This window comes from Etheostoma cragini, chromosome 23 (assembly GCF_013103735.1).
Source record: "Etheostoma cragini isolate CJK2018 chromosome 23, CSU_Ecrag_1.0, whole genome shotgun sequence".
Lineage (NCBI taxonomy): Eukaryota > Metazoa > Chordata > Actinopteri > Perciformes > Percidae > Etheostoma > Etheostoma cragini.
In genome coordinates, this window is record NC_048429.1 from 17,925,349 (window position 1) to 17,925,900 (window position 552).

Consider the following 552-nt stretch of genomic DNA (forward strand, 5'->3'; position numbering starts at 1 on the left):
TCACTACGACAACAACAGACGCTTTTGGCTGACGGTCGCCAGTTAACATGGACTCTCGTTAAACCGGAACACCGGGGACAAACACATGTGTGAGGTGCATTCAACATAGGCTAGATGTTAAGTGAAAAATTACCTTTCTAATTAAAATGTTTCCCATTTTCAGTAAATATTCTTGTCATATGCAATCCAGTGTGTTATGTATGTAGATAACTATATATATTTAAAGCTGAGCATATATTATAAATAGAAAGAGGATGTTAAAAATGATTAATTGTAACAAGTTGCAAAGTGGAAGGAGTCGCTTGTAGCCTACATATTGCTATTCGGATAATGCTTTAAACGGTCTCATAAATGTTACAGAGAAACAGGGGACTCTCCCAATGGGATTTATGGTATGAGCACCGATTTTAACTCTTTTAACTTTGTTTCTGAAAAATCATGTGCTGTCCAAAAGTTCGGCATGCCATGACAAGAAGAAGAAGAAGAAGAAAGGCTGAGATAGGTCCGTTGACAGTTCTAAATCCTACAATAACCACAAGCCCCGGCCACAGT